The sequence below is a fragment of the Melospiza georgiana genome, chromosome 1 (assembly GCF_028018845.1).
Source record: "Melospiza georgiana isolate bMelGeo1 chromosome 1, bMelGeo1.pri, whole genome shotgun sequence".
Classification (NCBI taxonomy): Eukaryota; Metazoa; Chordata; class Aves; order Passeriformes; family Passerellidae; genus Melospiza; species Melospiza georgiana.
In genome coordinates this window covers 39,743,567-39,768,767 of record NC_080430.1, presented here as the reverse complement: position 1 = coordinate 39,768,767, position 25,201 = coordinate 39,743,567, and positions in this window count along the sequence as shown.

Below are 25,201 nucleotides of genomic sequence, written 5' to 3'. Positions count from 1 at the left end.
CTCTTCATCTCCCAACAGCAGAAAAGGCAAGTGTGCAGATTTTTTTGGAGTTGTTTCACAGCTATAAAATGTTCTCAGTTCCTAAAAAATACCTAGTAATATCTTATAGTTGAAAATTAACTATTTAATTCAGTTAATTAACTGGATGAATCACTGACTATGTAGAGCATGTTATAAGAAAAACTCTGAAAAACTCTTGAGATTAAACCATTTTTGCTTAGCCATGAAGATTTAACGTGGTGCAGAGCTGAAAAAATATTACATCTAATTATACTTGCAGTGCCACAGAAGCAGTGGGGAACTTGAGAATGTGACTGATAAGTGGCTAGATAGTAGGCTAAGAGATATGCATAGTTCACCAGAGGTCTAACAAAGGCCACACACTAGAAGTCTGCTACTGTAAGAGGAAAATAATCAGAGACAGCATTTGAAGTTGCACTGTATCTAAAGAATGCCTAATGCTGCCAGCTGCAGGAGCCTGAGTTCATGCTCAGTGGATAAGTTAATTAACCAATTTAATACATCATGATGGACGCATTAGGGAAGATAATCGCTGAGAGGAGGCTGAGGAAAAAGTATCTGAGGGCCTGGCACAGTGCTTATATAGAGCTGCATGCCTGATTTGGGATGCCTGGGCCCTGCCTGGTGAGGCCCCACGTGGGCTGCTTGGTCCTGGGTGCCTGGCATCTCTGACCTAAAACATCACCTGGGTTAGAAATGCCCTGCTGGGCCCTGAGCCTGAGCAAGGCACAGAGGGGCTGATCCCAGAAATGAGAAAAACAGACTGGAAAATGGGAGCAGTGGTGAGTGGTGGCCATTGCATGAAGGAGATGCCCCAGTCAGGTGAGGCCCATGGAAGCCTGCAGATGCAGGGCAATCCGAAACATCCTGTGAAAGAAACACAGAGCACAGACACTGCCAGGCATAATAAACAACCTGTGTGTGTAACAATCATGCAGAAAATCCTCCAAAACCTCTCACCACCAGTAAGTCTTCTGCAATTTTTGCTGTTGAAAAAAGAACCCATCAGTAGCCAAAAGTTTGTACAAGAAAAAAAAGTATAAAAACTAATTATGAGGTGGCAGAATAGCAGCCATAAACTCCCTTCCAGAAATCATTGTTTCTCAGCTCCAACAACCATCATCCGATCCAATTCAAACCAGATGAAAACTGAAATGCTGACCTGGTTGTAAGGAAAGAAATTAGAAGAGGTGACTGACTTGCAGTCACTTGGAAACAACAGATTGAATACCAGGTGAAAGAAGACAATAAGTAATGCTGTATTACTTTAAATACAGAAAATAATGAAGTAGACAATAAAACATTCACAGAGCTATTTTTTGAAGAAAGGAGAGTAAGAGGCTGCCAGAGGAGGGTGGCAAAGGTTAGAATGTTTTGAGGAGTAAGAAATTAGCACATCTATAAACATGACCTATTGCAAAAACCAGGTTTTGCAGATGTCATTTTTTTTTTTGAACCACAGTCAATCTTGAGCAGAATGTGTAAAGAAACCACAGACATAAATATTCACACAGCCCTGGTGCCTGAGTTTCTTTCTTATCAGGGAGTAACCCTGCCTCGAACTGCACACATTTAGCAGAGTCATATAACAACTCAGCAGCACTGCAGATCAATCATGGATACAGACAAATCTTTCTTCCATGGCTCCACAGTTATAGAAAAAAATTATTCTCCTGCAGTTGCTTAATGGATAAGGCTTCCTAAACTGTTAAATCTCTGAGACAGAGGAAGCCGTAGGCTTAAACATGCTCCAGAAAGATAATTACCAGATTTTTAAAGATTATTTTGTTTTCTCTTTCCGAGCTTTTGCAGCTAATTTTCTGAAAATTTAGGTTCAAAAGTATAAAATCCATTGCCAGCTGGAAGAGATATTTAATCTTAAAATAGTCAATAATATTAAACTTACTTTGGAATAGAAGATATTATTTCCAAAAAGCACATAGCAATCTCTAATTTAATTCATAAATGAACTCCAATTGGATTATAAAAGGAAACTGAGTACCTTCTAGAAGAAGCTGGGGATGTTCTCTCTTGGAATAGATTAGGTATGTTTTCATTAAAATCAGTGGAATGTACAATTTGTTTCTCACATTTGAGTAAGTTTTAACATCCTGCCAATGGAGTGGAGCAACAGACCAAAAGAGTCATGGAAACAAGTGACTACTAGTGATGGTGAGAGAATTAAAGCAATATCAAAATCTCGACATGCAAGAGATATTTAACACTCAAAAATTATTTCTTCAATGTTGCAGCTGAAACCATGTTAGCAGTACTTACACAGAAACAGAGAATAAATGCTGCAAGATCCTGGTCATAGTCCAGGTCTTCTATGTTAAACCTACACCACTAAGCACCTTGAACCCCTTCATGGTGTCAGTTTTTATGGCATTGATATTCCCCTAAAACAGACAAGACAAATAAGAGAGGATGTGGGAGCTCTTCCATAGCATTTTTATCCATCTAAAATTCTCATTAAAAATCAGGAGATGTGCAAGGAAAGCTGTCACTGTGTCACATCTACCATCTCAAGAGGAAAAGCCTCTCCAAAATGCAAGCATGGAATGAAGCAAGTCCCTTCCAAACTGTTGGTCTGCAGTGTACCTGCAGTCTGATTTGTGCAAAGCAAGTCTGAGGCCAGCAGGAATACAGCAGCTGAGAAAATTAATGACAAGGTACAAAACTTAGGCAGTGTCCAAACCCAGTAGTACAACTTGCAGAGAGCTGAGATTGCTCCCTGCACTGTTCAGCCCTCCCACAAAGAAACACAAAGGCTCTGCTCCAAGCACAGAAAAAGTCTGGCCCTTCCCCACAGAGGTTCCCTCAGCTTTTGTTTTCCTTACCAAAAAAAAGTTGGAACAAAATTGAGGAATATTTAGGTATTCTACTGCATATCACAAAAAAAATCAGTTTCTCTCCATGAGCCTACTTAGTGGCACCGTTGTACCCCTCCAGACAGTTTCTGAAACAGAAACCCGTAAGTATAACCCATCCTGTCTCACCCAAACAACATCATAAGACTATTTTTCTTAAAAGGGAACATACATAAATGCAAGTGTTCCAACCACTAGGATGCAGCTGCTACTCTTATCCCCTTATTTAACAGTACATAAAATGGATGGATGAAAATTAGTAAGATCAAAGCTATCCTAAAATAGAAGCAGAAGGAATGCTTTCACCTGCTATCAAATAAGGCCTGTATGAACCTACTGTACAACCACAGTACCAGGTAATGGCTATATTTCCTTCCATACAATCCAGCTTAGCTGAAACAGTGTGCCTGAATCTTTATGCATCTATATGGCAAAATATCAAAATTAAAATCAACATAAACATAGCAATTATATTATCCAGAGGCTTATGAATCAAGAGCTAAAAAAGTTCATGTAATCTTAGAGGATTTAAGATGTACATTCCTTACTGAAAGAAAGCTGATTTTATCTCTTTGCATGAATGTTATTAAAATCATTGACAACAAATTACAACCCAAAAAAATCAATAAAAATAAGAAAATGCTGCCATAGTTCAATCATTCCTACCTTTAACTTAATTTAAGAATCAAAAAAGTGGCTGCCAAATTTAAAATCAAATCAAGGGTCTAACTCCAGCAAAGAATCAAAAGTCAATTATAGAAAGCGTTAAATCAACAACATTTCTTCAATAAATAATCTGTTTGCAAATTCTAGAAAGTAACAATCAATTTGCTGAATCTCCAGCTAAAGCCAGAGTAATTTAAAGTGCATTCACACAGCAGTGAAGCAGAGTTATCTAATCTGCAGTCTCAGGCTACTTGAGCTTCCTTCTGGCAAAGCTGCTTTTTGGTAAGTGCAGGTTTACACAGTGTGGTCCTAAAGCTCCTCGAAGTTCCAATATAGAGCCCAAAAGTTACAGTATCTGAAGCCCCACTTTCAGAATTATTTCCATTTGCAAAACTTTTATTTTTTATTCTTTTACCAGTATGTGTTTTACAGGAGCTCACAAAGCTCTCAAATGCACTGATGGCCTAAAGTTAAAGATGGGACATCTCTCATCCTAATAAAATACAAGCAATAAAAATGAGATTAGGATAAAAAATTATGCTTAAGACTATCAGGGATTCATAAATGCATTAGGTCAGAGTTTCCTGGCCTCTCACATGTAAGCACTGGGGCAGCATCAGGGACCAAAGCACCCACAGTGATGGCACAGAGCTGGGAGGCCTCAAGATTGATTGAGCTCCAGTTTCCTGTTAGTATTTTGCTGCTTCTTTTCAAGATGGTCAACAAGAGGACTTTAGGAAGACTTGTTTGGGATTTTTGCCATGAACTTGCCTTTCTTCTTGAATTCCGTTTGTTAAGCCTTGCAAAGCTTCCCATTAAGATCCTTAGGCTAACAAGTCAGCACACAGGCATGCACTACGATCAAATTCTGTTCATCAACTCAACTAGGGAAGGAAATTTATCTGAGCAATTTAAAATTCATGTAATGTTGCCAATCACAAAGCCTGAAAGCTTAGAGCTTTTAGAATTTTCTAAATTACCTTTGGATATAATTCAGAGTTGGCATAATTACATTAATAAATACTTATAAGTTACAGTCTTGCCCAAATATATGGAAAGCATAATTCTTTTTAGAGACATTTTTATCAATAATCAAAAAGTGTCTAGCCCATTAAAAAATAGTAAAAATCCACAAAACTTGTGTTGACAGCTTAGCAGGAACATTCCCATGTTAGAAAGCAAGTTTTCACTTCAAATAGGATTGTAGGTCAAAAAGAAAGCTACAGTCTGATGTTTCATTTTGTCAGTTCTGCTCAGAGTATTGCAAACTAAACCTCAGTAAGAATATGAGCTCTTTTCTTTAGATTCTTTCCATTTCTCTAAGGAGTATCAGGGTAATATTGCATTTGCCAGTGAACAAGACAGGAAAGCACTGCCTGCTGGCAGAGGGTTGTCTCAGAACAAAAACAAGTCAGTGATTTTAGGCAAACTGCAAATATGAATTTATGAACACGAGAATAACAGCAACAATAAACCATTATGAAAGTGAGTTACATGCTCAGGCTTATTGTTCCTCATCTTGTCAGAGCAATTTAAAAGTAAATCAATAATGATAAGTGATCCCCAGCTGCCAATTAACAATGCATCATATATGTCTTTTAGGCACTGTAATAAAGATGATTCAGGGAATGGATTTTGAGAGTGAGTGAACAGTAGATCAGATATCATTTAGAGACTGCTATCCACTTGGAAAGGGATTCCTGAAATAAAGCAAGTACACTGGAAACATGGAAAACTGCAGGTAGTGGAAAGGTACACTACCTAAAAGGCTGAGAAGTCTTTGTGAAAGTACTTATCACAAAAGCCTCTTCCTCTCAAATGAAGAAAGTGCTCTCTCTTGTTTAATGGCCAAGGAGGTCATATTTGCAAATGTAGAGCATAAAGAAATGTATGCAGGTTTATGATCTCCCAGGCAAGGTTTTAGGGCCTGATCCTGCTTCATCTCCCAAGCCCCTACTGCTGCCAGGGAATCCAGACTGGGCAGTGAGTCACAGAGGGACAACCTCTGGTCTTGGGCTAAGGAGAAGCAAGAAACTCCAAGACATAATAGTGTGGGGTAAGTTCAGGCAGTGACCCAGCCTCCCTCAGGCACAGCAATGCAAAAGAGCTGCACTGAGACCTGGCACCATCACCCATAGCTAATAGTTGTAAAGCACATTGGGGTTTTGCCAGGCCTTTAAGCTTGACCATGACAAGCAGTTTAAATACAGCCAATTTTCTTCAGGGCTTTGGCTTCCCTTCAGAGCTCAGTTATTTCCTGACATTTGGTGTTCAAGCCATTTATTTCATGTGACAAATAATGGTTTACCTATTTTTCTAAGTTAAAATCCCATAATTGGTCTAGCCTTCTCTGAAGTAACAGCTCACCAACAAGAAGATTTTGGATCCAGATTCAGCTCCACCTCTTTTGCTCCAACCTGATCAGGATTCATCCCACTCTCACAGACCCACTACAAGCACTCCAGGCACCAAAGCACAGGCCTTGAAAAGAGGTCCTCTCCTTCCTCCTAGTTTTCACTGCTCCCTGTTGCAGGGGGGGAAAGGAGGAAAAATAAACAACAAAAATTCGCACAACTAACCCACAACAAAGTTTAAGTGTGCCAAAAACAGGACAAAAATAAACCCTGCATTTCTGGGCTTTGGCTATGGCTTCAGTTGCTCCAGGGTACTGTGACCAAACTAAAGTTGGGCAGAGGCAGAACTCTGCCATGAAGAAGTCCCTAAAATTTAACTGTGCAAATTATTCAAGGGGAGGCTGTAGGGTGTGGGTCTTAGTTTAGATTGGACAAATGTTGTAGAACCCTTCAGAAGCAAGTACAGGAAGAAAAAAAAGAACAAAGTTTATACCCAAAAGCAGCAAGACATCCTTGTTTCATCCATAACATGAGTAAATCTGAATCCGAGTTCAAGATGAAATAATATTATATGTTTATATTTACCACAATTTAATAAAGACTTTAGTATTACCCATGCCAAGACTGCAATGAACACTGCTGAGGGCCTTTAAGAAAATCATATTATGCCATGGAGAACACCACAATCATATCCTTAAGTTAATAGAACACAACCACTGCCTACGAATAATACCATAAATTAACTTTTATACATACATATCTGATAGGCTTATCCTTAACAACCTGATATTTCCAATCCTGATGATGTAAACTAGTATGTCATTCTCTCCTGGATGTGGTCAACTAACAGAGTGTTTTTCCTGCATCATTCTAACATTATAGCATTTTGATGTATACAGAGCAGGGGGCAGAGGGTGGAAGAAAAGGGCAGTGACTCCACTTTAAACAAATCTCAGCTAACATTCACCCAGCACTACTAAACTGAATTAGATTGGTTTGCCTAAAACAAGCAGACATCAGTGACATTTTAGGCCAGGGAATTAGATTTCAGAGTAGCCATGAAAACATTTATTAAATTCATGAAATGTTAATCTCCTAATAGTAACATATAACCTAATTTAATTTCTATGAATTAGCCATGAATCACAATGGTAATAGAACCACTAAATCAGAGGCTATGTTCCGTAGCGCTGGGTAATTTCTTTACTATTTTTCTTGCTCTGAAAAAGTAGATTAAAGATGCAAATGAGAAAACAGTCAAGTACTTGAAAATCTTCCCCATGGGCTGTTGGTAAAAGATAACAACACTCAAATAAATCTTGTATTAGGTTCCATAGTCATACAATAGTAACCTGTGCTGGTAGTTTTAGAATCAAACTTCAAGGAAGCAGCAGAAACCAGAGCAGGGAGTTGGACTTAGATGATCCTTGTGAGTGCCTTCCAGTTCAGAAGATTCCACAGTTCTAGGATTCTATGACTAAACCTCAGACACTGAGAGATTCCCTTTGAAACAGAAATGTCACCAATCTGAAAGTAATCTTTAGTACTTCAAGACTGTTATGAATTTATACTCATGAAGTACCTCATTAAGCAAACTCATATTGCAATTTTACCTTTGCGACGCCTTCATAGCAAAGGTAACAGGATGTTATAGAAAGTAAACACACAACACATGTGTCTAATAAAAGTCAATATCACTAAATGTACCTGAAACAAGATGTAGTACAGTAAGAGAATAACATCTTGACTGTTCTGCTGAAATTAATGGGTACTGTGTAGTTAAAGCCCTGTAGATCCCTTTGTAAATATGCCTATTACATTGTTTTACAGCAGCCTGCAAGAACAAAACTTATTCACCAAGGGCTTCAAACTAACTGAAGCCAGAGCAGAAACTCTGCTGCTTAACATAACGGGCTGACAAAGTCAGCAATAACAGACACACCAAACTGTCCTTTCTGAGGACAGGAAAAAAAAACTCTGTCCCTAGTTCTCATGTAACCCAGTGTAGTATGAGCCCTTGTAAAGCATGTGTATTGTATAAGTGGCCTTGCCCCAGTTCTAGCTATTCTAAATGAGCTACAGCTGCAAATGGATGGAATTTGAAAATATTTGAAAGATGAAATCTTTATCACCTCCTGCTGCAATTCACAATCTTTCAAACTCTTTCTCAAAGCCATCCTGCTCAACAACTGCTCTTTATGTCTCATTCAAAGGCAGCAAATTCTGTGCAATCAAAGCTGGCCACACGAGGAATCAGTCCTGAGATCAGTCTGGTAGTAGTACCTCAACGCCCACGTCACATGCTGTGCTGTGATTTAGCAGGTGCTTTCCAATAGATGCAATCTTTCCTTGACAGCAAGTCAAATTGCATGTCCGGGGTTTCCAGGAACATGGGTTATGCTTTACCTGGCAGACCAAACAGGTGTAATCACAGAATAGTATACCCTGTCAGGATGTCAGCTTTATAAAATCTCCCAAATGGAGCCTTTCCAACCTGCTGCAACTATCCCTTTATCTTTTCCATTACTTCTGGGTTTGATATTCCAGTCTATGGGTCAATACTTAGTCCAGGTACTTTTCAGGGTTAGCAGGTTCAATCATACTGAGGGGGTGCTGTTAACTGCCCATGTAGGACAGTAATTATTCATGTGAGTCTTTAGTGGTCTTAATGTAAATTCTGTCTCCTTTTATGTTTTGAGGCCAGTTAGCTCAAGAAGACCTCCCCAGTATCAGTATTTTTTCTACATTCCTGCATAGGATCCACTCAATAGAAGCAAGTTGTGTGCAAAGTTCACAGTTGTTTATTTTTCAAGCAATATTGAAACCCACATCCTTCCTCATCCAAGTTATACAGTTACAGCATCCATAGACAAGTTAAACAAAATTGGAGACATCTGATCACCTTGTTTGGTACCAATCCAAATGCCAACAGTATCTAGCTGTTCATTCTTCATGTCAATGTAATACTGATGTTCTCATATATCTTCATATAATGTTATGAAGACATGTGAGGACTTCAGAATTACATTGGCATGATGACATGATTGACTCTTCTGTTCAAGAGCTGTAATAGTGTGAGAATGGCTTTCGGTTTCAAGGGGTTTTGCTAAGTCAACAAACACCACTCCCAGGGGCCAGTATTCCTTCACATTTCAAACTAACACTTGTTTTGCAGTTTCAAACTAACAAACAGACGAGTTTTCCACATGTCCTAATGGTCTCCTAAACCCCTTTAGCCCTGGATTACTGGAAAGCCCAAGAAGCGACCCAGAAGATTCAGTGATCAGCTTTGCATTAATAAAACAAGACTTTTTACTTTATCAATACACTAATGCTCAAACTTCCTTCAGGAGTTCGGACATTTGGATATTTTTCAAATCAGATATTACATCTACCCTATGTCAATTATTTTCTGGTCATACCCAGCAGATCACTCAGGAATATTCTTAGCTTTAAGCACAGGTGTAAAGTGCAATTGCTAAATCAGGAGTCTTGACTTTACATGAATTTCTACATGAGCCTTCTGTAAATGTTAGTAAGCACAGGCTATGTTTGAAAGGCATATTGGGGAAGTTACACTTAAGGACAAGTAAGAAAGCTTTTAAAAATGATTTTACCTAATATACCCCTTTTTTGGAACAGAGATGCAAAATATTTGTATTTCAACAGCTTTTAAGAACAGTCTTCATTCTTGGAGCTATTGACAAAAATGTTGGTTGCTGCATTCATCTAATATGTCTTTTAGATAATACAGTTCTTAAGGCAGTGTTTCAAAAAAATTGCTTTCTCTGTTGAGTTATCAGATTCAATTAGCCCCTTCAGAAAAGCAATCAATACCCCACCTGATTTAAGAAAGTTGCTATGCAATACTTTTATATAATGGCAGCAATCCTTTTAGCTTTGGGAATACAGCACCATCTCCACTGGTGCCATGCTCCAGCTCTTGAATTATATGTCCCTGAGTAAAGACAAGGAGGGAGGAAGGGAGGGAAAGAGGAAAAGAAAGGAGTCCAAGCTGTACCAGACAGAACTGCTTCTGAATAGCCCTCTAAAAATCCATTAGACATTTCTGACAGATACAGGGGTTCTTGCCTCACTCATTTCTAAGGGTGCATGTGTAGGCAGCAAGAATGTATTCTGCCAATAATCAGGGACTGTAGGCAGGTTGAGTCAGGAACTCTTGGCATCTAATCTGAGCACCAAACAAATCAGGCTGAATAACCCCCTGATTATGGGCATAAAAAAGCAGAAAGATCAAAAATTAAAGATTCTGGCCCCGGTCCTGAAGCAGGATATTAATCATTGCTCATTAACATGGTGTCCCCATACTAAACAGCACATGTATGGCTAGTTAATTTTGGAACTGATGATTTGAGAGCTAAGAAGAGCATACATAAAACTTGCAATAAAATAAAATTGTAATGTTGCTGATGATGGGTACAAGCCATGAGTGAGAGAGCATTGATAGACATAATTGAGAGGTTTCATATTCTAAGATGTGCTAGTGTAATAAAACTTCTCTAACTTCAGTAGACAGAATGCCATAGTTCTGCAATATTGCATAAATCCTAATCATCTAAATGGACAAACTCACATTAAAGCAACCTGTGTACTAAACACAAAATATTGTCTGAATTAATCTGTATGAAGAAAAGGTGACCGCATTTGAGTAGGCTAATGTTGATTTGTTGGGGCTTTTTTAACAGAAGTTATATAGCAAATGCAGTCTTGAAATTATTAGAATGCAAAATGATGTTAGTATTTTGTACTCCGTGGCTTTGAAGGAATTTTGATAAACAGAAGAAATGCCCTTTACTCAACTGTAAAGACAGAAATATAGCAAACAGTTCTAAATAGTACTATAAGAAAAACTGGAATGCAAAAAGAAGAAACTGATTCAATGAAGGTTTTCCCAAAAACTTTGAGGATTTTTCTTCATTCAGAAATTCACTTGAGAATCCATTCAAGATTAAACCACAATATTTAGTGGTCTTTGGGTTAAAACCCCAATTGTGATACTCAGTAATGCATCAGGGATAATTATGCTAAAACCAACTGATACGTGAGAAAGATTGATCATCACTGGGCTGTGTTTTACAATACTTGTACACAGAATGAACATCAGACCAGCAAGTTGAGCAAAGTCCCTGACTGAGAAGCTCAACCCCTCTGTTACAGCGCCAGATCTTGGCAGGGGAGAGTGTCACATAGAAATCAAGAGGTAGGAACTTCTAAAGCCATGCAAGCTCAGTCACAAGAGCACGCTGGATTGTGCTCTGAAGTCTAAAACATTTAAGCATCCAAAGTACTGTGTTGATTGATGACCACTGTTCCAAAATTATAATTAAAAAGGAGAGATTGTTATAACACTGGCCAAAGTAGCTTGCAAAGGAGTACGGTGGGAGAGGGAAGCACATCTTACAGAAAAGAACTGTGAGAAAAATCAGAGGAACAGCTGGTTTTGACTATAATGGTCTCAGGCCAGAGCATTCTATAAGGGAGCTTCAAGAAAAAAAGGATACCACTCCATGAGAAAGTCCTGGGAATAAGGGAACTCCTCAAGGAAACATGCTACTATTGCTGCCCAATAACAAGTAAGTGCTCATTTTTATGTGAAATTCTTAAAAAGAAAGACAATCCATATACTTAATTTATGCTTGCATTTTCTAGAGAGAGCTCACCAGAATGGAGTACAGCAAATAGGCTGCTCTTCAGCATTCTACCCATCAGTATATACATTTTAACAACAATAATCTTTCCTTCAGGACATATATCTCCACCCACTCTGAGAATGGCCAGTGATGGCCCATGAGTATCAACACACACCACATTGCATCTGTTCTCATTTCAGACTGTAGTTAAACACTACATATTTATTAAAAAGGCAAGTATCTCAGTAACAGGCACAGGTGAATAATAATGCCCATCCTGAGTGTTGGAGATACTGAAGTGTGAAAGGCAAATGGTAACATATGAACAGAGTATAAAGCAGAAGCTGACAGACTACATCACTCATTTTAATGTCCTAAGGCACGTCTTGGAGGGACATGTACTATGGCAACCTTGAGTCAAAGCTAAAGCTTTATCTGTTGGGGCTTGAAATAACCATCATTTGTTTTAGTTTCTTTCTACAGAACAACATAACTATTTTAAAACCAGGAACACACTTAAGAAAAAATACCAATTATTCATGTCTAAATATATCTGACAACATATCAAGATTCTCCAGTCTTCTTTCCTTATTGTCTAAACACCAGATCTGCTATAGGAAACTACAGGTGGTCTTCTATTAAAAGTACCTTCCCTTCTGTTTTCTCAAAGTTGTTTCTAAAATAACTCTAAATAATCCTGATGTTTCCAAAATTCCTTGGAGCTATATATTCCTCACAAAGTTCTTTTGTCCTTCAATATGCCTCTAGCATAACTGTTTATCTTCTAACACCATAATCCACCACCCTTTCTCCAAAAACTAGTCCATCTTTGCACCTGGGGATCATCAGTGCATATAATTCTATGTTTACTTTTTTCTAACAACAGAGTAAGCTCTTCTCAAGTAAAATATCTTTTTTAAAAGTATTAGTGTCTTTTCTGATCAGGAGATCTTGCTATCATGGAAGCTATTTCAATTCCTTATGTGTTTTAAATGACCACAGTATTCTTTGCATGGATTTGCCAATTGCAGGCATTGTATCAGGATGTTAAATGTACTCATCCCAAAAAATTCCATGCTGTCAAACCCTATAGTGCTGTAAATGAATCAATATGAAGAAAAAATAAACTAATAAAAATATATTTAGAAATAATTTTACTGGTATTATCCTGAAGCATAAACTCCCACTGAACTTGATTCTCATAGATCCCTCAATGACTGCATCACAAATATATATTTCTATATTGCACAGGCGAGTGCTTCCAACCATCAAAAATATTTTAACTTCAGAGTAACCTTTGCAGCCAAATTCTTAGGAACTCAGTGCAACAGTAGGATTTCATTGGATTTATCTCTGTATTCAATAATACTCTAAGCACAGGATATCTGCAATCCTGGTATTCAATCTCTAGACTTTGTTCTGGCTGGAAGCATTAACTTAGACAAAAAGACTGTGGGTGGGATTCTGTTTGTCCAAAATCTGGCAGTTGGAATAACATTTTGGTCATCCCAACACTAAGTTGTTACACACAAAACATGGAAGAATATTTTGTTTCACCCATCCCAAAAGTTTAAACAGTTCCATGTCAAAGAGAATCTACAAAGGCAAAAGAAAGTGCACTACTTTCTCAGATCACCTTCCCCTCAGTTACCCACTGAGGCATGCTTTTGAAGAGTTTGAAATAAGCCAAAATCCAATCATGCTCAAGACCTGAATTTGACATTCCTTTTCTGTCATCTGCATCACCAAATTTACTACATATCCATTTAGGGTCCTGTAGTGAAATATTTAAACTGGTAGTGAAGAAGGGGGAGTTTTTCCAAGCATAGCAGCAGAAATTTTTCCTCTGTTGTTACAGCAGAAGACTGTGGGCTTCAAGACAGCTGAACCTTTAGCAAGATCTTGCATCTTGACTATTTCAAAGGAACCAATACCACCAACTTGAAACTACAAATATCTTGAACAGAAGTTCCTTACATTCTTTCTCTGTACTTTAACAGCCACTGTCCAATATATTGCCTGTGTTTTTTACTCATAAAAACCCAATTCCTAAGCTGTACTCTAGTTTGGCAGAAGACATTTTCGAATACTAAGTATGCAAATGGAGATAAAATTATATTAAACTAAAGCAGTTGAATTATTACGTATCTAATGCATGATTGTCAGTTCACATAAAACTGGTCTGGAATAGATCATGAAAAAGTAAAACTGTTACACATTTAAAAGATGCAATTTCCTTTGTCTTTTTGTTTAACAAGAGAAAAATGCTTACTTTTAAATTTTTTCATATTATAATTATTCAAGTCTTCCATGCATGTAAGCAATTAACAACATAAATCAGCTGTGGCAACAAATCAGCTATGATTATGCTAGTTAAAAGTACGGCTATATGAAGTGAATTTGAGTAGTGAAAATGATCAAGTTTTTCTCCAAAAGGAATATATACTAGTGCACAAACTCTTCTAATATCTGCAAAAGATTGTAAAATAAAGGTCTTAGTCTCTCATCTTTAAATACACAGTTGTCTTTTCAAAAGATTACTGGTTTTGCCCTTCACTTTCTGGCCCACTGTAACTATGTTCTCTCTGGCTAAATTTATCACCCCATTTCACAAAAGGTAAACCTCACTCCATCTTCCAAAGGCAGGGACATGTGGTACTGCATCCCAGTGGATGTGTTAACCTGGTCTCACTCAGAGCCTCTTCCGTCTCCTAAGGAGGAGTTCTGTGCATTATAGCAGCAGAAGAGGAATGCAGAAGTTCAGCAAGCAACTTCACCAATGCATATCAAAACTTCAAGTTCATATAAAAGGTAGGTGCAAAACTGATTTTCTTTGATGCCTCAATGACAGAACCCCCAGCCAGGTTTACAAAGCCTCACAGTACAAAGTTTTGCAGCCTTTGCTAGGTATTCCTTTCATTATATAAAGGACAACAGCAGAAAAGATCAATTTCAAAACTGCTAGGCCACCAGCAATACAGGCTTTCTGGGGTGATGTAAAGACAAATGTTTTCACATGTGCTGGCACATACAACACCACTTTTAAAGAATTATGATCCTCACTGCAGATTAATTTCCAGTGGGCATTTCTAAAAAATTATCTGACTTATGAGACTTAAAATGAGTTCCTATGTATCATTAATAAGAATTCATCTGTTTCCTGACAGTTAAAGGCTGTAGAGGTTAATAAATCATTCTGATTTTAGAAAGAATCTTTTCCATCTCATCAAGTAATATTAAAGATAGTAATGATACTTGCATTAAAATGCAGGAATCTTTTTATCATGCAGTTTTCCAGACTTCTTTGCAATTCATGGGATCTCAAATAATGATAGTTCATAAAGTTAAAGAACACTTAAGTTCAAGAAAAACTCTAAGCACCAGGAAGTGTGGAAACATCACACAAGGCATTTAGAACAAGACCAGTGAAACCTGTAAGCCATAGTTACAGATCTTTGAGGGACAATTTGAAATCACACATGGAAAATTGAAATTAGAAAATAATGGATAGAAGGAAAGTTGGCCAGGTTATTTCAGTGACCTCTTGTTTTTTTTCAAACAATGAGATATTCCACATTCCTATGTTGGAAGCAATAAAATTCTTTCTTCATTTATGAATTGCAAAACATATAAGTCAAGTTTGATACAGTATGTATGAAATAAACTGAACATTCTTGCCATGGAGACTTGGAAAGTCTCCAACAAAACTTTCTTTTTTGCTTAGAATAGCATATTAAATACAATTGTTCAGTATATGTCCTACAATCAGTTCCAAAAGCAAACCCCTGACCTCAACAAGAGTTTTCATAGGAACATTTCACTGTAACCCAATGCAACAATAATTTCATTTTGGTAACCAACATGCAGTCAGTGCTCAGATTCCTATCTCATGTGCTCATGAGTTCAAGCGTTTATTTTTAATTAAGAATTCTGCAGAAATGGTACCATGAACACAATTTTTCCTTGCTATGTGTGCACTGAAAAACTCCCTTTTTACATTATAAAAATTTCTTAGCAAACAAGCAGTTCTACTTGCAGGCACTGACAAAACATCTTCTCAGTATTTCCAGTTAAAAACCCCTCTTTTCTATTGCTTATGGCTTCCCCCACTCAGGATATAGCCCCCTTCTATCTTCCTCAACATGAGTGTTTTCCAGAAGCTTTGGACCAGATGTAAAACTTCTTGGAGGAAGATACTACTATTTTTCATTTAAAAAAAAATTTAAAACCACCAAAAAAAAAAAGAAAAAAAAAAAACAAACACAAAAAACCAACCTTTTCCAATTGTTTGAAGCTCAAAGTGAATCAGATCTCCATAGGAAGCTTGTCTATATTAGAAAAGACTGCCCATGGTGAAAAATAATATAATTTAATCCCCTTATTACCTGTATCCATTAATATAAGCAATCATTTAGGTAGTTCTTACTTCCTTCAGTTAGCTAGAATGATCCCTAAACCTGACATCATCCTCATGATGAAGAAAATCCTAGTGCCATGCTCCCCTTCCAGCATATTTCAGAAATGCCTGTGAGAGCTCTGGAAAAACCAGAATATTAAGTCTCTGTAAAGTAGGTAACTTTTGAGAAGACAGAATTTGCAATTTCTTACAGACAGAAGAGAAATTCCAATCTTAGCTGCAATTTTATTCTTTTGGAACACTGAAAATATTTCATTTAACTTAATTTGACCCTCACAGGCTGACCAAAGTCACAACATAGTAAGTCAACCTAAATCAGCATGGAAAACGTAGGTTGGGAGCTAAGTTCTTCCCTTACTCTTGTGCTTTAGGACTTCTCCATGAGAAGCTAGGAAAATTCAGCATTGAATGTATGCTCACAACTTTGTTATCAGTAGTAAAATTTTTGCATATTAGAATATCATCTTTTACCCTGAAATGTTTTGATTACTACAGAAAACCAAGATGAAAGTGAGAAACAAGAGGTAATCATATTTTCAGGGGCACCAGTGACCTGGGCTGCATGAGTTAAGAGATCTCTGCCACCAAACTGCAAGCATTTCTTTTAGGGCTACATCAATAAGGGGCAGGTTTGAGGATGTCTTCCCTGCCAAGCAGAAACCTTTCGAAAGGGAGTTGGAAATACACAACTCTGCATTATCACCAGATTGTCATGGCTAGCTTTATCTTTGGTTAAAGAAAAGTTATTAAGGTACACTATTGAAGCAGCAAAGTCAGATATTCAAAACTCAAGGAAATGCCAAAACTGAAGTTTGCCTTTAAAATGAGGGTTATAGAACCTCAGTATGTCTCAAGTTGGCTATAAGAATAATGTTTGTGAAACATACAGATAAAAGAGTGACAAATGCTGTCGGAAAGGTCAGAGGAAATCATTACTTCTTTCTTCACAGCTGGGTTTGAACAGGATGTTATCCACCATGACAGTAAAGATCCACCCTGCATACTGAACACTGAGGCAGTAAAACAACATTGAGCAGCTGCCCATTAAAGGCAGGATATATCCCACCTAAATTCAGCAATACAAAAGTCCACTCTAATGTAGTCAGACTCTGCTCTTGCTGAAGAGATGCAGACATCTCCAGCAGCAATTCATATCATCCCAAGGTAGTCTTCTGAGATGAGCAGGAAGAATAACCATCCAGAGCTCCTATTTCCCCTTTCACTCAAGACAACAGTTAGACATCAGGTTTAAGCTAATTGGTAAGCAGCTAAATCTGTCCTAAAAAAGCATCATATAGTTTTAAAGGATTAAAATTACAAAATGAACTAACTCAGTATATAACCTTGTAATTGCAGGAGTTTTTTATGTTGTGTGTGCAAAGGGCACTTCTAATGCATAGTTTAATTCTGAAAATATTTCCATTTTTAGAGACCGATTTTGCAGACCCTAGAGTGGGTCTTTCTATACAGAGAGCAAGTACATTTACATACTAATTAATTTGAAATACAAAAATTAAATGAAACCACTCTTTCATTCTGTTTGTGTGCTTCACCAGTTCTGAATTCCATGTGTTCAGTACGACAGAAAAGCATCTCACTACATGCATATTTAATTTTCTTTCCACCATCTTCCATGCTACACTAAAAGGTTTTCATATTCTAGTCACCAAATTCCATCATGCTAAGAATTGCATGAGGAAAACCCAGTACCTGACAGTTCCTCACCATAGGCTCTGCTACATGGAAGTGGTAGTTATTCTTGCTTTTGCTCCAAGAATGTTCATTTGATTATTCCAAACTTGAACAGATCCCATAAAATGGGATTATTTCCTCATAGTAAAGACCCAAGTTCATTAAAGTCTCTGCTCTAAGAAAAGCAAAATTACTCTTTAACTTTCCAAATGTCCATATTTTCCTTAAAAAGGAGATGTTAATTTCCTACAATAAAACATGCTTCTCAGGCAAATAAGATGACTCATCCACCCTCAGATCTTTCAGTTTGCCAAGGAAAACTTTAAAAAAGTCATTCCATATTGTAACTAAATCAAAGTAGATTTTCAGTCAGCACTTTGGCCAGGAAAAATGGTATGCCAGGTAGGGTTATACTATACAATGTCTGCTCCTAACTACAAAGAAATAATTGAGGCGAACCTCTGGAACAAAGTAGACATCTCTACCACCCTTCTGAGGAAGTATGATTGCTTTGTAATACAGAGAAATCAATCATTTTCAGGAGCATCTGAATCACCCTGACGTGGCACAAGTGGTGCTGCTCCAGGGAGCAGACTCATACACAGCTGCTGGCATTTCACACTCTACCACTGCTTTATGTGCCTGCCTGCCCACTCAGAGGCAAACGGGGATACTCAGGAGAAAATGAACTTGTCTGAAGCACAAATCTGATCTGTTGCTCAGGAAAGGAGGGAGTGCTTAAAGCCCTGCCATCCCCCTTCCCCTGGAGCTTGGAATGTGACTGTAAAGATAGTCACCAGCTATCCGAAGAACAAGTAGATACTTAAAAGGCTGAGATTATGGCACAGAGATGCTTCAGTTCCTACATGTCGGTTTCTCGGCTGTTTTAATGACCTGGAAAGGCCCGGGGTGGCCTTGGGCAGCCCGCGCTTCAAAGGACGAGAAGAGGCTTCAGGTTTTTTCTCGGTCTCGGTGTTTATTAGTTGTTTATCCAAAAGATTTTCTTTCAGCCTGACAGAGGTCTGCACAGCACGCCAGCCATGAGCACACTGAGCACCCCCGGGGCAGTCACTTATCTTTATACCCAAAACTACGTATAAGATATTTACCTATTTTCCCCAATACCTTTTACCCTTATTAACCAGTGCACTTTTAGCAATAACCAATCCCAAAGTGCCAACATCACCACAGAAGATGGAGGCCAAGAAGAAGAAGGACAGGACAAGCCCCAATTCCTCCATCTTACTTCTTTAAACCCCCCTGTACAGAAATCCTAAACCCTGTGTTTCACACTAACTTATCCCTTCACCGTTTACCCCAGTGAAATCCTCCCATCCTCATACAGGTGTCGTCTCCTGTGTAGGATCAAAGTTCAGCCACCAGACACTTCTGGCAACATTCCAGGACTCCCGAGCCCCCCAAGGGTGGTCTCGGTCACTCTGCACATCAGTCCTGAGGTGCTGAGATCCCACACCTACATAATCAAATTTTTTTGTTTGGAGCTCCTCTAACTGGAACCTGCCACACTTGTGAGAACAGCATCTATCTCAAGTGAAATGAGCATTAAAATGCAGTCAGACCCCCACTGTCTGAAAACCAGATTCTTAATCTCTAACTCCAGTGATTCACAAGACTTTCCAATTCCTATCAGAAATAAAACCAAATAGCACAGCATGAAGTTGATAAAGCTGATGGGATCTACAAGTCTGATATTTGACAGCTTTCTGAAAATAGAAACAAATTGACAGAGACAGTACATTTTCCAATCACTGCTCACAAACCAAAAATTTTCAATCATTGGTTATTTAAGTTTCACACAGGCATGCACTGTATTTCTAGGATATACTTTAGAGATTAACTAACCTTTCCCTGAAAACAAAACTAATGCACATGCACAGCAAACTTTACCCATCAGATAGCAACCAATGGATTTAATTCTGTGTTAATGAGATCACTGTCAAATACACTTCACACCTGTCTACTGAACTTTCTGATGTGTGCAACAGTGCTGCTCAAGGCTAATAGCTCATCTTTACATCCTGCATGAAAGCAGGAACACGAGGAAAAGGCAGCTCCTCGTGCAACACCTTTCAAAATTTAGAGACTTATTTCTGTTTTATTCAAGTCAAAATCAAAACTCTGAAAGAATTTTTTAAAGGACAAGCATAAATCTGCTTTCAGATTGAAACTCAAAATGCATAGCAGACTTGTCTAGATTAGAATGAGGTGCTTTTGTAAGCACACTGAAGGTGAGGGCCATAGTCTGAGGTCTTAAAGACCCAGTCTAGTTTCTGCACTGTCTGATTCAAAGCAGACTTTTGGAGAAGCAAAAGATTAATTCCAGTTGAGAGTTGGGAGATAAACTGCATCTCCAAATCTTAGTGCAGTGTCACAAGCACCATATCTTCCAGAAAAATTTAAAATAAATAACATTTTTCCCTCCACCAATCACCGCCACCCAAAAAAATATAGCCAAAGTTATTAGAAATGCTTGGACGTATCCAGGTTCTATTAAAAAGCATGTTCTTCTCCCACATACTTAAAAATCTCCACCTAGCTCTTTAAAAGCCTATAAAATATATCAGCACAAAACCGAGTGAGTTAATCAAGATGATAAAGAAAAGTAAGAGTGGGCCAGTGAAGAAGCTGAACTGAAATTTACATTTTCTTTAGAATTATGCAGGAAATCTGCTCATTTCAATTTAGCAGAAGCCAGAAGAATGAGAAAAAACAACCAGCAAAATGACCATATAAGACTCATAGCTCAATTTTGAAAATTCCAGCAAGGCTGGACACGCAACAGGATCCACAAGCATCCAATCAGCTTGGGATCATGTGGAATGTTTCATCAAAAATATTTTTTCCATGCTTACTTGTGAACCAGAAGGAATATCTCAAAGGCACAGAGAGCTGGCCAGTAAATTTGGAGCAAAGTATGGTAAGGCATTGCCAGGCAAGAGAAGACAGAGCAGGATGGAACTCATGCAACAAGGTCAAAGCAGCATCTATTGGGCCAGAGTACCTAAAGCCCAATGCAGATGTAAGCTGTTTACAAGGAATCAGAAAGGATAAGCAGACAGACTTTCTGTAGTTCTTTCACCAATGCTTAGCACCAAAAGATACCAAAGGAGTAATCCAACATTACATTTGCTTGGCTTACATAAAACCTAACCAGAAATATTGTTTCATTCACATGGGATATGCTCAAAGGCATTGTTTTAGTTTTAATCCAAAGAAAAATTATTTTTCTTGAAAAAATGATAAAATACGGATGTGATCAGAAATTAGAATACCTCTTCCATTAGGAAACTCTTACCCATGAACAATATTTCCATCTCAGGACAGATTCTGCAGTACCTGCAACTTTTACTGAATGCGAAATTGCCCCCTTCCTCCCTTCAAACCTCAGGGTGTCAAAACATGCTGGAGCTCAAGCCTGAAATGCTTCCATTTTATGTGAAGCCTCCAGGGGTATGGGGCTAATTATGGATGCTTCACAGCCTGGACCTCTCCACCAGACTGCTTCAGTCACAACACTTGTGATACACAGAACACCTAAACATGGGACAAAGCACAGCCTTATTTTGCACAGGGAGGCCAGAACACTCCGAAGGGGATGGATGTGCCTTTTCACAGTGCACCACAGCATTTCAGGCAGACAGACTTGCAAATGGCTTCAACATATTTTCTCAGAAAAAAAAAAAATCAACGATTCAGCCTCTCAACATTTTTGTATTGATTATTTCAGTTTTGTAGAAACCAAATGCCAGGCACTCAGATTTACAATCTTTCCCCAGTATTAGTGTACATTTGCTGCTTTTAATTAATCCAGTGTTTCCAGTTACTGCATAACACACCAAGTGCAATATCACAAATCACAGTATGGAAATGCTGACACATTTGAATGCAGTGAGAACTTTACCAGGATTTTATGCACAGTTTGAAAAATCAAATAAAACCCATTTAAAAAGTAAGAAGGGACTAGGCACTATTGGAGACAGGGGTAACAATTCATTTGATTCTGTGTCATTTTTATAATCCTAGCTTTTGAGCTTCTGTGGCCTTATATTGATTTTCTCTGTTCTTTCTCTCCTTTTTTCTTTTTAAATTATGGAAAGTGAACACATTTAATATAAAACAGATTTTGCTTTATTTTTTCAGGTAAGCCTGTTAAAGGTAGAAAATACTTCATCTACTGCACACAGAAAAAGCGTAACATTAAGCATTTGACATTAAATCTTGGTAGATAAATATCGTCTCTATTTAATTGCCTGTTAAAAATTGATAGAAGAGTAGAATCAGCTTTTAAAATCCCCAGCAGCAAAACTCCCACTGATATCAGTGGGTCTAGGATCTCACTCCAAATTTTGCCCTTTTATTTTTTCTTTTTGAACAAGCAGAATCTCTTTGTGCGATAATTGGCAGCTATTAGTGTCAATTTGGCAGATGCAGAGCTGCATGGGTCTGTGGGAAATTTATGCCTCCTAACATGCCTTGCTAAATTTAAACCTGTTGCATAATATGCAGATTCATTCTCATGCATGTAATGCAGCTAAGAATATCTGAAGTTCAAAGGAAGCTAATACACTTGCAGACTAAAAAGGAGGGTTTAATGTATTTTGGGCTTTACCACATGGAATAAAAAGCACTGATCACTCCCTTTAAAGCTTTCCCTTTAGTAAAGCTATGCCTTCTTGTAGTCATTTCAGTGAACATACATTTCATTCACATGCATGGTGCATGGCACAAAGCACCACTGATATTAAAAACAGGAAAACAAGAAAAGATAGACTTGCCTTTTGATTCCATTAAGCCATCACTTCAGTCCTAGCTCTGGGAGCACCCTGCTCTAAAACACTTCTGAGGGACTCTGAAGCCTGCTTTTTTCCTCCAAAATTACAAACTGTATGGTTTACTTCTACAATGCCCTTCTGTATTCCATCTCTTTTCCCTCCCCCCCCCAGACTACACATAAGAAACAGACCTCTTTTTCTGTTTGATCTTGAACACTGAAAAACCTTTCTTGTAATCCACATTTTTACTTGTGGTCTGAGCCTGAACACAAGAAAATGCAGCACTGGTAGAGATATCAGTGTCTTTTCAGAAAGTTAGCAGCTTGATCCTATATGAATATTTTTTAAAAATGTTATTATCAATCACTACAAAGAACACAGATAAAATAAGGTTGGATGAAGTTCAATCTCTTTGGGCTTCATTTCTAATGCATATTCCAAAGTGAAAACTTCTAGAAACCTTGACAGATTAGAACGGAAATTGGCTAAAGAACCATTGCCAGTATTTGAGGTTTTTGTTGGTTTGAGGGTTGGGTTTTTTATCACCTAACTGTTATCACCAAACCTTTTCTGGAGCAATTCCCTGAGGATGAGATAATTCCTAACCTATAGCCCAATTCTCAAGTCATTGCTCATGTTCCTATTTCATCTTGAACTTGAGCCATCAAAATGCCTTTAATATTAGCAGCTCAGACATGTTCTTAATTCACACAGAAATATTCCAGAGCCCCCATCCAAATATTATACTTCACACAAACACCTTCCCACAGAACCTGTACTTAAAAATTTAGCCTCCTGATTTTCAGCTTCAGACAAATACACATTTCCTTTTGCTCTCTCAGACCAGCATATCCAAAGCCTCCTGTACATGACATTTACTCTCACTCTGTACATGACATTACTTACCTTTTTATCAGGTATCCCAACCTTAATGGAAACAGCACACTGGAAGATAGTCCTAGTCTGCATTAATACAAAAAAGCCCCCAGTGACAATGTCAAAATTTATTGGTATCAAAAAGCATTACATGGCTGGGAAAGGTAGGAGATATGATAAAATTCCTTGTGTTCTGAACCATTCCCCACGTTTCAGTGCAGTGTGATACTGATGCAAGGCTATTAGGCCCTCTGATACCAGTTTGAGATTAGTACTCAAGTACTTGACTTTTTGGCACAGCCTGAGTCTGCTTGGAATAAACATAACACAACCACCAAATAAAATGCTCAAGATTACTTTTTTTAAAGAAAAAACAGAATATGAAAACTTTGAAGCAAAAGTTCAGGATTCTTATAGCAGAAAACTCCTGTAGAGATTAAATATAAGTATTTTGAAAAGCACGAAAAAAGCACATGGAAAAAAGTGGCGATTGTTATTTATTGTTGCTATTGTTAATTACTCCAAAACAGAGATGAGGCTGAAAGGAAAATCTGAAAGAACTAAGTTCATGGCAACATGCCTGGTGATTAGATCAAGATAAAAAATAACCAGAGAAGTGGAAGAATAAGAGACAATTTGAAATATTGTAAATAGTGCCAAGGAACAACTAAGCACTGAGGGAGAATTCACCTGCAATTATGGTGTTAAGAATTTTATGAATGTTTCTAGGTCCTTCAAAACCTCCATATATCCCTGCCATGAGTAGTGTATATTACTGAACAAGAAGTTGTGAGCAAGAGCAAATTCTGCAAGAACACACCGACATTGTCTAGCCATGAACAGAGCTGGACCCCAAGCAATGAACATCTCTCACCTGTCTGGGACACAGCTTTGCAGGGGAAGGAGACAAACCAAGGTGTATCAGCCTCTTGCTTAACTAAGCAGCTGCTAAATGCAACTATAACCAAGCTCAAAAATAGCTGGTGAAATGGTGACTTTGTCTCATAAATAACAGGGCAGTAGATAAGCCCAGAAAGAGACCATACAGCTGAAGTTCAGGTGTAGGATATCCACTAAGGCACTGACAGGGACTGGCTTAAGCTTAACATGCCATCTCCAGGAAGGCTGCAGTAGTAATTAATATACTGCCAGCTTTTCATTAGAATAAGGATGGCAGAAGCCTCCTGAACAGATAATTCACTCAGTCATTTGAAATGTATTCCAGTTCTAGTTTTCAAGACCTGGAACAATTCAGCCTTCCACTTACTCTCTGCTCATATTGTGCTTCACTAACTCCCTTTGCTTTGCCCAAGATACTTGACTTCTGGAGCTCTTCTGTGGATCTGACTCCCCTTTTAAAAGGGTCAGTCAGTAAAACTTCCCTTTCAACACGTTCCTTGTTAAAACACACCTTCCAAAAGGCAATGAAAACTCTTCTGAATCTCACGAAACAAGAGTTTACAAAAACAACAGATATGCAGCATAATAGTGGAAATGTGACAAACACAAGTTTTTCTTCAGTACTTGCTGGTATGTTTTCTCTCAGTAGCAGCCCAGCTACTACAAAGCACAGAGGCATTTTAAGAGAAAAATATATCAAAGACACCAATAGATCATAAACAAAAAGCAGTTCAAAGGAATTTAATTGTTTTTCATATTCTACTATTAGGATGTCTATTTAATCATTACTTCATTCAGTTCTCCACACCTTGGTCTAAATCTCCTTCACTTTCTTTATTTCCCTGGCCCCTTGCATCAGAACAGACAAGTTAATGCTGTTTACTTCATCAAGTAAGTATTCCTGACTTGTATAGCTGACAAATAATTTATTTAACTGCTTACTAATAAGCAAAGAGAAGAG